Here is a 14952-nt window from a genome sequence, read left to right as displayed (position 1 = left end):
GTTCATCTTCAAGATGGATGCTCAGTCTTTTATACGCCTGGGGGTTGCATCAGCCAGCCCTGGCCCCTCCCAAGGTCTGTCAGCCCGCTCTTCTTTGCCATTTATCATTGGAGACTGCTTTCGTGTAACTGGATTGGAGATCAGGTGTTGCCATGCCGCACCCCTAAGCACCAAGCTTGTCCATTCCCAACTGCCCCATGCAAGGGGCACATGTGCAGCCTTCTTTGTACCTGTCCTAGACAACCCCGGCTGTCTGATGGTAACAATACAGGGGGGGAAAAGGGAACTATGGGGAGAGCAGAGGACATCTGAAGTACAATAGCATTAACTATACATCACTAAAGCTTTTCTTAATATTCACACAATAGTTATCCTTTAATTACAAGAGCCAATCATTTCATTTTCCGTCTATAACAGAATGGACAGAGAATGCTCAAACTGAATGAATGCCTGTCTTAGTCTCTTTTTCGCAGCAGGAACCTGGGACAGGAGATTAGAGCAGCTCAGAACAAGGGTGTCAGCCGCCACTTCTTGACCACTCCACCAGTGCTGCACTCGCAGCTGGCCATGGGAGCGGCAGCGCTGGCAGGACAGCGCTGAGCTGTGCAGGGAGCAGCCAGGAGCCCTCCTGTGCCTCAGCAGCTGCTCCCCTTCTGTAAATACTCTTAATATGTGAATGCTGTAAATATATATAAATAATACCATACATGTAGTAATTTTAATTGTTGGGGTTTGTTCAGCAGCAGAAGTAGAAAACCTCAGCTCAAAGCTGTGGGAAACCCCTTTGTAATCAGGTGAGCAAAAGGCTCACTCCCAAGATCCCTCTGTTCAGTTATGTAAATTGTTGCTAGAAAGTTCTGGGTTCTCCTTGTTACTATTGGTTACTTTTTGCTGCAGAAATTGTAATATTCCTAATCGTTCTCTTCCATTGGATCATTCCTTCAGATCCCGCCTTAGCCCCCCCCCCCCATACTCAAGTGTATAAATATTTTTGCTCTAGCTTGGACCTTGATCCTTTCCAGTTTGTTCCTGATACAGTGCACATCGTCCTGTTTGTTGTTTTTGCCGTATTAAAGTTCTGTTTCCAAACAATCGGATCAGAGTAGTCTCTCTCCATACAGTCACCAGAGCTGACTCCCGAGGAAGCCACCAGTGAGACCACCCAGGCAAGGGCCAGGGAGTTTCACTTAAGAGTACAATAAATGCAGTAATTTTGCAAATTTTTTTTTAGCTGTAAATATACCAATACTTGTTAATAAATTTTCTTTTCTGGAAAAGATGAGACTCGCTTTTCACTGGGCCAATGAGGCTCTTGCCAGCTCTTTTGCCATTTTCCCTCCAGAGGCTAGAGCTGTTCCCTGTGATAAGAAATGGGAATTTGGGGTGGTACTGAACCAAGGGATGCAGAGAGGATGGCAGGGATGGGAGATGGGTGAAAGACAGCGTTTTTTCCTTTCCCTTTTCTGTCTTTTTTTTCCCTTCTCACTTTCCTGTTTTGCCCTCCAAGGCCATGGCACTCTGCTGGGATGGGTACCTTGCCACAGCCAGCTCCCGGGACAGCTCAGCTGCTCTGCACAGGCTGTCAGTGCCCAGCTCCAGCCCTGCCACAGCCCGAGGCCAGGGGTGTGTGGAAAGGGTGTGCTGGGCAGGGGGAGCTGCTCTGCACCCACCAGTGGCTGCACAGGGCTAGGCCTGTGGTCTCTGGCACCTACAAGTCAGTAGCATTGAGAGTCCTGGCTGAGCTAAACAGATCCTGAAAATGAAGTAGCTCCAGACCTTGTGAGGGCCTGGATTTTTTGTTCCCTCTTTGGGCTGGGTCTGCGTTTTTCCTTTCTTTCACTTTTTTTGTTTGAAAATCTCCCTTGAATCAATGAAGGCCATGAAGAGTGTGCTGATTTTTCTTGTCTTTTCTTGTCTTGTCTCTTTTTTCTCATATTTCCTTTTCTTTTCTTTTGTCTTTCCTTCTTTTCTTTTTTCTTCTCCTTTTCCCCTTTCCATTTCCCTTTTTCCCTCTACTAGTGCACACTGCTGCATAGCAGCTGCAGGCTGGTTTTAGGGCTGGAAAGGGGCATGGTTGCTGTGCCATCCTGGTGTTTATACTGGGCCATACTCGCAGGTATTCCAGCTTTTGGGCTGGAAGGGGGGTGATTGCTGATCTATTCTGGTCAATATTGGTTTATATGGGTCCATAGTGGTAGATGCAGGGGGGACATTAGGGCTGGAAGGGAGGTGGTTCCTGGTTTATACTGGTGCCTACCGGTGGCTGCAGGGCCAATATAAAAGGATATTGGCAGGAGCAGTGTCCAAATGCCAATATCCGTTGGCCCCCTGGACATGAGGGCTTGGACAGCCAGGACAATCATCAGCATGAATTTCTTCTGCTTTGTTCAGCTAGCCTAAGTTGTGAGGTGCTTTTTCTGATGCCCTTAGTGAGCCACTTGAGTTTTGAAACAAGTTGTCCATATCCTTTGTGAATCTGGTGCTCTCAGGACAGGGAGGAGTGGAAAGTTGTCCTTTACCTTTGCTCACAGCCTGTGCTGTGGCTGAGTGTGAGAAGCTGTGGCTGTAGCCTCTGACTGCTTTGTTCTGTTTGACTGGAGGTGGCAGAGTTGACATCTCAGCTGGCAGCCTCCCGAGAGTGCCAGGAAAGGACTGCGCAGAGAGCCCAGCAAGAGGGGAGGGAGACACAGGAAGAGTCCAGGCAGAAGCTGTTGGAGCTTGAGAAGATCCAGAAGATGCTGGAGGAGGCAGAACATCAGAAAAAGGAGCTGCAAGTGCATCTGGAGTACTTGGACAGGGAATGGATTCAATGGGAAGAAGTGGCTCAGCAAAATTCAGAATTGCAGGTTTCCTTGAAGGACCTAGAGTGGAAAAAAGCCCTGCAGAGGTTTGAATAAACCTCCTTGGGGGTTTGAGTTTAACTTGCCCCTTTTCCTTTCCTGCCTGCCTGGGGCACTCTGCTGTGCCTTGCCCGGTTTCTTACAGGCAGAGCATGGCCTGGACTCTGCTCCAGCTCTCAGGCAGCCCTGTTGTTAAGGAAGCTTCCCTGTCTGAGCATCCCCAAGGCACTCTGGCAGTCACACTCCCACTACCAGACTGTTCCTGCGGGGACCCAAATCCCCTCTGCAGTGGGTGGCTCAGGTGAGCTGAAGGGGGGGCCCCCACTGACTCCCCGCACTCGCCCCACTCTCACAGTCAGACCAGGTTTCCCACAGCAGAGTCTCACGTGTCTCATTCCACAAAACAATTCATTTGCGGTGCAAGAACACAGAAACAGCTCGAGCCGGTGCCTCCAGGGAGGGACTTTGAACCCCTGGGCTGTTATGCCTTGACAGTCTGAGCACAGCAAAGTCTCAGCTCTTCCTCCCAGGGCTTGGCATCTGCCCTGTCTCTGAGTGGCCGCTGACCTGGCCGTGCCACAGGTCCTCGGGCTCTTTGTCCTGCCAAGGGTCAGCAGGTCATGGGCTCTTCCCTCGAGCTCCTGCCAGCCAGAGCTCAGGCTGGAGCTGGCAGTGCAGCTGCACCCTGAGCTACCTGCACCAGGTGTATTCCTCAGCACCTGCACTGCACACAGCACTGAACTGCACACAGGGCCTCCTGCTCGGCCTCCAGGACCGCACGCTGGAGCTGCCGGAGCTGCCTGAGCCCTGCCCCAGGTGCGGGTGCTGTGAACGCGCCGGGGGCTCACGGCCCCGGGGCTGAGCAGGACCTGGGGCACAGGGAAGCTGGGGCACAGCCGATGCTGCTCCTCCCCTGGCCAAGATGGAGAAGAGCTGCAGCTGGAGCGTGTGCCAGAAAGGGCTTTGGGAGCCCAGGAACACCGTCCCTGAGCTGAGCCCCTCGCTGTTTCCCAAGAGCCCCGTGGTGATCAATCACTGCACCTCCAACAGATTGCTCTGCCTGTCTCTTGCCTCTGTGCAAAGAGCGAGGCTGGCGGGGCTCTGCAGTGTAAAAGCTGCCCCAAGGAACCAGACAGGCTGGAGGAACGGGCACTAGAGATCTCACCAAATCCAGCCAAGAAGGGGTAGGAAGTGATAGTAGATGAGAATACAAAAACCAGGGCAGGGGTTACTGGGAAGGCAGCAGAGAGATGTCTGTGCTGAAGGGCATCCTGAGGAAAGGGGAGGAGACGGCTTTCCCTCAGCCCATGCTTCTCTTCTGTTTCTCAAAACATGACCAAGGAATTTCATGTTGCCAGGTGTGACGGTGTTCACAGGGGTTTTCAGATTAGGGAAGAGATGAGGATCTGACTCCATGTTTCAGAAAGCTTGATTTATTGTTTTATGATATATATTACATTAAAACTACACCTAAAGAACGGAAGATTTCATCAGAAGGCTAGCTAAGAATAGAATAGCAAAGAATGATAACAAAGCTTCTGTCTCGGACAGAGAGTCCAAGCCAGCTGTGATTGGCCATTAATGAGTAACAGCTCTATGAGAGCAATCACAGATGCACCTGTTGCATTCCACAGAAGCAGATAACCATGGTTTATATTTTATTCCTGAGGCCTCTCAGCTCCTCAGGAGGAAAAATCCTAAGGAAAGGATTTTTCATAAAAGATGTCTGTGACAGCCAGGGATGGGCCAAATATGCAGTGTGCTGCAATTTCCCCAGTTGTGGCTGCTTGGCCATGACAAGGAAGAAGGTCTAAAAGGGGGAAAAGCAGCCCCCAAACTGGGCATCTTTGGAGAGGCAATTCCTCCCATTCCTTCCTGTTGGTGAGGAGGCTCTGCCTGACAGAATGACACAACAGGGGAGGGGGGAAGGGGCCTGTGGACAGGAGCTCTCACAGCAACTGCAGCCCTTCAATCAGAAAGGGCTGGGCAGCAGAGGAAAGCTGCAGGCTCCCCGGAACACACAGAAGAACCACTTGTTTGTTCTCTTCATTGGTTTCTGGCAGCGTTCACAAGTACCGCGTGGCACCTCTTTGCTGCTCTCTCCTGCCTCCTTCATACTTTGGGAAATGTCTCTTTCAGCTTCATGGGCTATCTCCTTCTTTCAATCTGGACGACCCCTACATGCACCACCTGAACCTGCAATACAACTGCCTGCATGACCCCCACCTTCAGGACTACCACAAGCGCAAGGACATCCTGCGGATGCTGAAGAAACAGGGCTGTGTCACCAGAGAAAACAAGGTAGGTTTGGACATCAGGCTGATCAAGAGCAGCCCTCTTCAAGCAGGGCTCCCACAGCCCTTGCTGCAGCTGCTGCTGCCAGAGGACAGGGCTGTGCGTTGGTGTCCCTGGGAGCAGAAGCAGCGCCAACATCTCCCTGGCAAGCCCCAGTCCTGCCCTTCTCAGCCTGCCCCACGCTGCCTGTTCAGCCCTGGCTGGGGGCACAGCAGTGGCCCCAACACCAGGGTATGGAGGGAGGGCTTGGGGGCAGCTCCTCTCCCACTGGGCTCGGGCTGTTGTGGGGAAGGCTGACTGCATGGCTTGACAGTTTTTGGGGCATTCTGCCCTTGTCCCTCCATAGGTGATTTGCACTGTGAAGGAGTTCAACGAGTACAGGCAGTACCTGACCAGGACCAAAGTGCAGTCAGAGCAGATCTTGGGGCAGCAAGAAGTAGGCAAAGCGTTGTGTTCAGGGGCATGGGACTGTGCAGGGCGGTGCTGCTGGGCCGGGCGCTGTGGCGGGGAAAGGACTCCACGGCTGGGAGCTGAGCCAGCACAGGGCACTGAGCTGGGCACGGGCAGCAGGGCCACGTGCAGGCACACACTGTGCTGAGGGAAGCCCTTCTCCCCTGCCCTCATGGCCCTCGTGGCCTGGCTGAAGCAGAGTTCCGGCCTGGGCCTGCGGGAATCCTCAGCACGCAGGGGCTGAGTGCTTGTCCAGACACCATGACCCACAAGCTGGTGTCACCTTTCAGGAAGGGTTTCTGCCACTTTTGGCCACATTAAAGGATGGCTCCAAACTGCCGAGAACCACTGACACTTCCAGCTGGGCAGAGTGGCAGCTGCAGCCTCCGAAACCTTCTTGCCCACCTCCACAGAAAAGCAAGGACACCTCCCTGAAATCAGGGAGATTCAGAAGAATGAAAATGCCTTTGGATGAGGGCCAAACCAACTCCACAGCTAAGCTGGGTCAGGAAGATGCCAGCAGAGCTGCTGACTCCCACAAGAAGCCAGACAACACTGCTGACAGCCTCTTTAAAGCTGTCTTTGAGCAGCTGACCGCAGCAGAAGTGCAGAAGCTCCAAGAACTGGTTAAGACTGTTGTGTACAAAGTCTTTGGGAGGCTGAAGGTTCCTGGGGACCAGCACGTCAAACTTTTTAAGGAACACCGCTCAGGGGATCAGAGGAAGTGTTTTCGGCAGCTCTGTGAGAACAGAGCCTGCAGAGACACCTCTAGACCACCACCAGGAAATAGAACTGGTGGCCAAGGAACTTGTAGCAATGGTGTTGGAGATCTTGGGGGACCGTGTGGAGACCAAAGCTTCTGAGCCAGGGAGGGCAGCCAGGCAGAAGGAGCAGCCTGTTGGTGGAGGAGCCACCCAAGCAGACACATGCAAGGAAGCTGAAACAGACAGAGCACGGTTACACGCTTGCCTTGACAAACTCACCACACAAGTTGTTAAGAATGTTCACTGCCTCTTGAAATCCATGATAGCTTCTCAGTTTGGAGGAGACTCCAGCTGTGAGTACACCAAAATCCTGAAGCTTCCCAAGGGTTAGATGTCCAACAGACAGATGCAACCAGCAATCTCTGGAGCCACAATATTTGAGCATGCATATTCCTTGGTTGTGATTTCAGTCCATTCTTATCATAACCTTCAGTTTTTAGGCCTTGGTCCACACTGTCTTCAGATGGTGAGTGCTGATAGTTGGCATATCTGTAGCAGGTGTCCTCATCATATGTTCATTGGATGTTATCCCATTCAAGCAGGCATTTTAACACAAGTATACTTATATCAGCTATTTCACTACTATGTCTAAGCTTAATTAACAACAAAAATAAAAACTGTATTTTTATGTGAGAAATGACTGCTCACTTAAAAAATTTTAGAATATTTATTAAACCTTAGCAAAAAATACAACAAAAGGACTAAATAAGGAAAAACAGGCCTGGCAGCCCCGCCCCATGGCTGCCTTCCACGTGGCTCATTAACAAAATGGCTGCTCTACTTTTATACCTTTGGTGTTGCATCAGGTAACCCTAGCACCTCCCAAAGTCTGTCGGTCAACTCTTCGTTGCCACCCATTGGTGGTTTATCGCCTTCCAGGGGTCTCTGTACAAATCACAAATGGGACGGGACTGCTGTGGAATGTGCCTTGAGCTGTTTTATTTTTCAGCATCAGTCTCATTCCATGGTTATGACAATGGGAAGATGCCACCAGCTCACATCCCAGGCAGCAGACAAAGAATGCAATGTTAAACTTACTTTATAAGTTTTTTGATCAATCACACAAAGCAAAAGCACATTGACAGTAGTTCTATCCAACCACTATAAGCACACATACCTTTGGTTAGAACAATGCTTGCTTATTTTGAATACAATACCTACTTGTAAGCCTTAAAACACAACGCACAGAGCTCCATTATTAAGCTTCAAACTTCCTAATATCTCGCTAGATAAACTTCTCTGTAGCTTAGAGAGTTATTCTAGACAAGCATTAATACACCGACCATTGTTCTATTTGTCCTTGCTTTTCTACTTTTTAAATAATTTTTCTGCTGACCTATCTCATGGCTGCTGCTTAGGTCTAATCACAGTTCTGCTGTCTCTGAGGCCTGCCTTTTGCAGCTTTCCCAAAACCCTCTAATTTTGTGGATTCCCACAATGGAGACTGCTTTCTTGCAACTTGATTGGAGGTCAGGTGTTGCCATGCCATGACTCTTAGTAACAAGCCTGCCCTCCCCCTGTATGTCCCCACTACCAAGGCCATTATGGGGGACATATTACAACAACATCACAACACGTCTTTACATACACATAACATTTATCTCGTAATTGTGAGAGCCAACTATTACATTACTTATCTATAACAAACCCCTCTTTTCTTTTTTCTATAAGTCATTTGGCTTGAGCAATTAACTCTCATTTTTGACTCTGATAATCTATCCTTAGTTTTCAAAAAAAAAAATTTACTAGGATCTGTTGGTGATGGTGAGGATAGTGGGAACAGGAGAAAATCTTTGGTTTCTTAGTGGTGAGTACAGAAGCCAATTAGTCTCTGTTGTATTAAGAGACAACTGAGGAATGATAGAGGTCTGGTATGGCTTTCTTGCCCCCACCTTACCATGACTACAGGGTTGCTACCCACAGCAGGGTTATAATCTTCTACAGGCCTACACTAGAGGCCTACACAGGAGCCAATCACATCTTGCCCTCTTAAGTGAACCACCCCAGTACTTCTCATTGTTCCTCATGTCCTTCCCTCAAAAGAGACTTGTAATCTTCATCTGTTTAAAATAGGACAATTATATTAATTACTAATACAATATACATCCTCTGCTAAAAATGTTACTTAAACAGTTATCTAAATCATGCAGGGTAGCCCTGTGAGGCTTTCACTTGTCTTTCAGAAAGCACAGCAACAGGGGGATAACGTTAATCCATCAGTCTACAAGAATGAGTAGGGAATCCAGGAGAAAAGAAAACTGCTCCTCTGGGAATCCAGTGGGAAAAGGCTGGCTGTGGTGTTCCAAACCTCAGATTATATCCAGGTAGGAATGCTTGGCTCCTCCCTCTGGGCAGAGCATCTCACAATGGGATGATGTAATTTTATCTGTCATGTAGTGACACTCAATAGCCCATGAACAGAAGATATTTTCCAGAGGGAGGATTAGTTGTGGAAGAGATAAAGAAAGCTGCCCAATTAACAAAAGATAACTGCCCCAGGTCAAACAGATGGCAATAGAATACACACCCCCAGCCACATCTTGCATCACACATTTGCAAGTTCTAACAAGTCTACAGCAAAATTAAGGCAAAAGGTAAGAATATATAAATAGCAGCAGTTTAATGGGCTGGTTTGTAGGCATTCTTGTCTTCTCAGAATGGCTCAGTGGAAGCAGTTTATGATCTGTGTCAGTACCCACTCTCTGGGGTTTTGCAGAACTTCTAGGATTTCTGCTCCTTTGGAGTTCTCTGGTGGGTGTACTCTCACTTTGCAGTCAGTGGTGGAGACTTAAGAGCACTTTTGATTCTTGATCTTGGAGTCAGGAGGCTACATTTTGTACTTCTGTTATATACTAAGTTGAACTCTAGATAAATAGAGTGTACACACAGAGCTAGGGGCTACTCTGGTCAGGAGAGCTCAGTAGTGATACATCCACATTGACACACACAAACACACACGTTTGTTTTCTCAGGTGAGACAGCAGCTGGATGCACAGAGCTGTGCATCCAGAGCTGAGTCTCTGGGTGTGCTCAGCTCATGTGTGCACCCAGGATCTGCTCATGTGTGCAGAACTAGTACCCACACACACACACACACACACACACATCCCCGTGCTTACCAGTATGGAGCCCTGGCGTACAGAGGTCCCTGTTAGCAGCACACTCTTGCACACACACACACAGAGCTGTGCATGCTCTGCTTGCATACACCAGCACACGTGTGCCACAGAGACACTCGCTTACACAGAGTCTCTGCTAATGCACACGTGCTCACAAACACGACACTTGTACATAGAAATTGTGTACATTAACACAAGCATATAAATCTGTGCACACTAATATGTGTAGTGTCATCAACACACATATCTTACACAGGGCAATGCTCAAACTTGTAGAGCCTGTGCACATTCACAAACAGAGGACTGTACACAAACTTAGTCACACCTGAGAGGGGGTAGTTTAACACACATGAACATAGTAGTGCACACAACACATGTACACCTTGGCACTTGTGTGTGCACCCAGGGCTGTGCACAATGGCACACACAGGTACCGTATGTGTAGACTCACACACCCTGCACATGGACACACACTGGCATTTACATGCAAAGCACTCCCCAGAGTTCTTCTGGAAAGAGAGTAGTAGGACATCTACTGCCTGCTACCACCCTGCCACTTCTAGGCAGTATTTTACCCTCTGTGCCTTTGGGGTGGGAACAGTGTTGTCTTAAAGGAAAGGTCAAGGAAAGACTGTTGGATTTTTGCCTTCTGCCTCTTACTGAACAATGGCAGGAGGGCACAAAACTGGGCACTTTTTGTTATTAAGTCTTTCCTAGGGGCTTGATCAGCACAAAGGAGAGGATTAAAAGGTTTTATTAAGGATCACTGTTAGTGTATAGCACATATGGCATTCCTCACCCCTTACACAGCTACACTGTTATGTTTTGTCAAGGGATCCTTCTTACCTTTTAACTTAAGGAGGAGGAGGTACTTGTGGAGGGCAGCTCACAGTTCATTCTAACTACAGAGTCTCTAGACAGAACCTGCCTCTCTGATAGACTAACTGCAGGCTTGCCTGACAGAAGCTGCCTCCCAGGAAGGAAGGAAGGAAGGAAGGAAAAGAAAGAAAGGAAGGAAGGAAAAGAAAGAAAGGAAGAAATAAAGAAGCTTTGCCTTTTTCTTGGAAAATAAATCATTAGCTGACACTCTTGGAACACCAGCGGAAGCAGCTCATGTGGTGCGGCGTTTGTGCGGCTTTATGCCAACAGGAAGGAGGGGAAATCTGTGCTCCCAGCTCCCCTTCTCATCACACTAGCGCCAGCACCTGCTGAGCTGTCCCACTGGGCACCACTGCTACTGGAACTCCTGAATCGCTGCAGGCAGCCCTGTACAGACAAGCCCCCAGTACTGGGGTCCCTACTAAGAGGTGTCGATCGCCTGTTGGGCCACCCACAGCCATGTTCCCGTGCCTCTAAGCTGCCACCCGCTCTCCCTTCCTAATGCCTTTTGGTTTGTTAGCATGGGGCGACTGCTGAAAAGCTGGCCACATGGCGCCGTGGCCCCGTGGCTTTTTATGCTGGTGGATATTACAGGGAAGCTGCTGCAGTTTGGGTGCCCCCAGGTCAGCCCTGTTCCTCAGAAGCACCGTGCGTGAACTACGCCCTGCGCTGCTGCCACCCCCGCCTGGTGCTCTGCGGCAGCGCCGCCTCTGCTCCCCACTCCACAGCAGCGCCTGCTGCAGTCCCTGCTCGCTGTGGCGGTGGCTCCGCTCTGGCGAACGCCGCAGGAAGCTGGCACAGCCCCGCACTCTGCTGCCCCTGCTGTGCCCTGGCACAAGCAGCCGGTGTAGACTCACTTTTCCCCTCGGCTTCCTTTGGGCCGGGGGTCAGGGAGACCCCGTCCAGCTTCTCCCCCGCTCCTGGGCACTCCACCACCAGGTGAACCTGCTGGACTGCCCCCCTTGGCACCACCAAGTCACCGTGGCTAGGCGTACGATGCTTTTCAGTCACTGCCCTTAGCGGTCACACTCCCTCCCACGCCTCAGCTGGAAAGCTCTGGAAGTTACTGCGCTGACCGTGCACCAGAAGCTCACCGTGCTGAGCGCGCCGCTGCTCCGTGTGGATCAGCCACACCCGCTGCCCGTGGGTTGGGAAAGCCGCCGTGACAAGCACCGTCTCTACTGAACAGTGGTTTTCAGCATCACTCTAACACCCTCTAAATCCAGTGACCCTCAGTCTGATGTTTCCAGATGCTCTTGGGCCTCCATAACTCTAACATCTTTCTATCACATGCATCCTGCCAACCACAGGGTGCTCCTTCTACAGGATCCCTGCTTTCATCTTCTACGCATCCCACCTTAAATGTCTAACTGTCCACTTGTCCTTAAGCTCCAATGCACTCCCGGAACGGGTCCCATGTATGATTTGCCTGGAGATGGCATTTGTACATCCAGATTACAAACAATTTGGCCAGAATAATTAAGAGGATCTTCTAAGTTCCGTATCTTCCTCAAGCACACTCCCGGAATTACATCACTTATGCTTCAAGCATACATGCACCAGGACTCACAATCTTCTAGATCCGAAGTTTTCAGGGTTTTTTTCTCCCCCATTTACTTTTTTGTTGTTTAGTCCTCTGTTGTGCTGGGTGCTGACCTACAATCACTGATGGTCACAGAACTCGACGGAGCTGCTGAACTTGTAGCAGGGTGCACTTCTCCTTTGAGATCCCCTACAGCCATGGAGACAAGGTGTTGATCCAAGATAACTGCCATTGTGAAAAATGACTGCTCACTTTAAACATTTTAAAGGGTTTATTAAACCTTAACAAGAAATACAACAAAAGGACTAAATAAGGAAAAACAGGCCTGGGAGCCCCACCCCATGGCTGCCTACCATGTGGCTCATTAAAATGGCTGCTCTACATTTTATACGTTTGGTGTTGCATCAGGTAACCCTAGCACCTCCCAAAATCTGTTGGTTAACTCTTCATTACCATCCATTCGTGGAGACTGTGAGAGCTTGGCTTACCCATCCTGGAGACCAGGGGGCTCAGGTGGCCCTGGCAGCAGCATTGTGTGGGTGATTGTCGAGAGGGGACCACACAGGCCAGCACCAGTCACAGCCTGTGCTAGCAGTCACCAAGTGACATGTTACAGTGTCATGGCTCTGGTTGCTGGTGGGTGCAGTGTAACTGTAGGCACAAAGTTTGTGGTAGTTGGGAATGGGGCCACGGCAGAGCCTCTGCTTTTAGTGTTAGAGCATGGAAAGAAATTGGGGAAAGACTACGGGACATGGTATCAAAAGGGGACAAGACAGCTGCAGATTTGGCTACTGCCTGGAGATTGTGCTATGAAACTTTAAAAGAATGGAAAACTGTCCAGAGCAGGACAAGAGAGAGCAGAGGGATTGCAAGAGAGGCTTGCAGTAACCAACTAATGCAACAAAAACTGTAAAAGGAACAAGAGAATTTATTAAAGCAGCAGTGGGAGCTGGGGACAGAATAGCTCTATTGTACAGTACCATGTGGTTTTTTGCTGGTGAAACATGTATTGTGTTTGTGAATTACAGCTATTGATCTTTGATTAGGCATAGGTATAAAAGTTTATATTCCATAGGCATAAGTGCACTCAACAGATACTGGAGTTCAGGGGGTGCCTGCTTATTTCATTTGGTTTGTGTTGGAAAACACCCTTCGGAGCAATGAACCTCGCTTGACTCCCAGAAATAAGCAAAAACATGTGGGTGATGGGAACATATAGACTCTTATCCTTATTTGTTACTTTATGAAGTTGTATAGTTATTGATGTTGTTGTAAAGCTATTGATTGTAGCTACTGATTTTGTTAATATCTTAATATATAGCCTTTAGCTTATTCTTGTGTGTTGCCTTATAAAGTACAGGTATTGATATTCTCAATGTTCTGTAAGTGTAGGTATAAGGATTTTTGATGATGTGTAATGTAAGTTTGGGGAATGAATCAAGGTCAGTACATGGACACATTCCAGAGTTAGTGGAATCTACACAGGGGATACTTGTACCATGTTTGCTATTTCTTCTGCAAGGGCCCTGTAGAGGGATGGTAGACATGGCATTTATTTACAAGAAAAAGAGAGGGGGAATTGTAGGCACACAGTTTGTGGTAATTGGGAATGGGGCTGTGATGGAGCCTCATCCCTAATGGGCTCCAGCTGTGCAGGACAGGTGGCCAGTATTGAAGGTAATGAGACATGGAGTGCTGAGGTGTACTGACCAACCACAAAAGGGTAGAGAGAGCACACAGGTGCAATGCATGTAAGATGAAGGATATAAAAGGTTGAGGAACAAAAACTGAGGAACAAAAAAGGGCTGATGCTTGAAGCCTTTTTTGGTGTCAGTTGTACCCTCTACAGCAACATGTAACATAATGTCCTAGGGTGAATTTATGATGCTGAATTGTATCCCCATTTAGCCCAGAAATAAGTTTTGCACCTTTAAGACTAGATCTGAGAATGAAGGGGGAAGAAGGAGAAGTGGTGGAATGTCTGAGGCTGTTGTATTCAAAAACATATAGATAAGAGCTTCAGCTTTTCTTCTCACAAACTGTGTTGTGTGCAGCACAGACAGCAGGAGCTCTCCTTTGCTTTTTACTTGATCTTCTTAGCTGTTTTAGTTATTTAGTTTGTTTATTTTAGTTATTTTTTCTTAGCTGAGGCAGAGAAGTTCCCCAGACTGTGGCTTTTCTTTTTCTTGGAACTGATTGTCCCTGCTCTGGACCGAAAACCCAGAAAAACACCTGGAGCTCACACCTATGGCCCACCAGGACCCAGGACGTGGCATTTTCCAGTGCAGGAGGGACTGATAGGAGACTGAGCAAGCCAAGCTACACCCTGTGAAAAGGACTTTCTGAATTTGCCATCTCTTCAGAACAGTGAGAGGTTTTATTAATATTATTCATTTCTTATGCTTGTGAATACTTTGCTTGTTATAGAAACAGTTTTTTTCCAGTTTCTCCAAGGAAATCTTTTCCTGAACCAGTAGGGGCCGCTTGAATCTGCTTTCTAGAGGGACCTCTTTGGAAGTTTCCTCCCAAATTTACCCTAAACCAGGACACATGCAGAGGCTTGGCTGAGGTAACTGAGTGATGCTGTGAGGCACAGCCCCAGTGCAGTGCAGCTTCACCCCAGGCTCCCGCACAGCTTCACTGTGGGGTGCCCTCAAGATGAACAGACCAGCATCAGGATGTGCAGCTCTGTGCTGAGACAGATGGGGGACTGAAAGTGCCCTCTGAAACTGTCACACTCATCCTCAGGTCTTTATCCTGTCCTCTGTCATGAGGGAAATGATCAGCATTGCATTTGTATCTTTCCTTGCTAGTGCTCTGCCCTACCTACCCTTGTCCCAGGCTCTCCTGTGTTCCACCATTCCCAGAGGAACCTTGGCCTCCTCTTACCCTGGTGGTTCCATCGTGTGGCATCAGTCATACAGCTGTGCCACAACAGCTGCATGGCTCAGCTCTGGGTCAGGCTGGCTGCCTCCATCAGCTCTGGTCAGTCCTTGGAGCCAGGTTGGCACATTATCATCCACTAGTCAAGCAATGCCCAGAGGCATTGCCCACAGAAAGCC

This window comes from Molothrus ater, chromosome 17, assembly GCF_012460135.2.
Source record: "Molothrus ater isolate BHLD 08-10-18 breed brown headed cowbird chromosome 17, BPBGC_Mater_1.1, whole genome shotgun sequence".
Lineage (NCBI taxonomy): Eukaryota > Metazoa > Chordata > Aves > Passeriformes > Icteridae > Molothrus > Molothrus ater.
The sequence above is the reverse complement of the archived record's forward strand: the minus strand, read 5'-3'. Positions refer to the sequence as shown.